Raw genomic sequence first — 1,139 nt, forward strand, 5'->3', positions numbered from 1 at the left:
AAAATGGATTAAGGTGGGCTTCGGATTTTTCATAATTTTTTTCTATCTTTTCATCAAGTTCTTGTTTGATCTGCCGCTATTATCACAATATCCCTCCTTTTAGGGTTAATGCTATCAATGGTGAATCGATCATTCGCTATCCTTTTTTTTAGAAGAGCTTTTTTGAATGGAAGAAAAGTAATGAAACCCGCGATGGCTACTGAATAACCTCCTTTGATTTTTTTTATAATAAACCCTTTTACCTTTTTCTTCGTTCGCCAAATCTTCTTCAGTTCTATCCAAGCTCGGTTTTGTCTGAATCTTTGTGGAAGAAGAAGCGGTTCGCCAGCCGCTACATCCAGGGATCCCACAAAATCATTAAACCTGGCGGCTGCTCGCTCTTTGATCAGTGATTCACCGGCCACTAGATCGATGAAGAATCTCTCAAAAATCCGCTTTTTGATCAGTGATTCACCAGCCACTACATTCTTGGATCCCACCTTATTCTCAAACCTGGTGGCTCGCTTGATTGGCAGTCCTGTAAGCTCATCTTGCATACAAATTTTTGGGGTACCAGGGCCTGCATCCACCAAGAACATTTCTTCCCTTAAGCGTAAGCGTAAAACTGAAGATTGTGAGGCGTTTCCACTACATAATAAGAAACTAGAATTAGATCTTGGAAATGATCGACTCCAATAGATGCTCATCATAAGCTTTTTTTTCCTCCTATTCCTATTGATCAGAAGTATCCAGCAGCGCCACGCCAGAGTGACTTCCGAAGCGCTACGGACGGGACGAAATCCGGCAGCCAGTTGCTGGCTCTGAATAACCAGCCCAGCAAGAAGCTAAATTCTTCCATAACATAACATAACGGGGCGGGGTTGCGCGCGAGCCGAGTGACGTAGGTGCACAAGAGTACTTCGCGCCACAACCATCTCTTTTTTATAGGTTCTACGGACCGATGCCTCCTGCTTCATCTGGTAAAAAAGAGTCATAGATATGCCTGTAATTAGAAGGAAGAACCGCCATAAAAATCTTCCTCGTGTATCGTCTGTAGCGGAACTATGAACGGGAGCTAGCAATCCGGACCGTATTGAAAAGGTTCCTAAGACACAGCATGGAAGAGTCAAAATATTCAGAAGCGAGGTCCAAGAATGAAG

The sequence above is a fragment of the Triticum urartu genome, chromosome 2 (assembly GCF_003073215.2).
Source record: "Triticum urartu cultivar G1812 chromosome 2, Tu2.1, whole genome shotgun sequence".
Taxonomy (NCBI): Eukaryota; Viridiplantae; Streptophyta; class Magnoliopsida; order Poales; family Poaceae; genus Triticum; species Triticum urartu.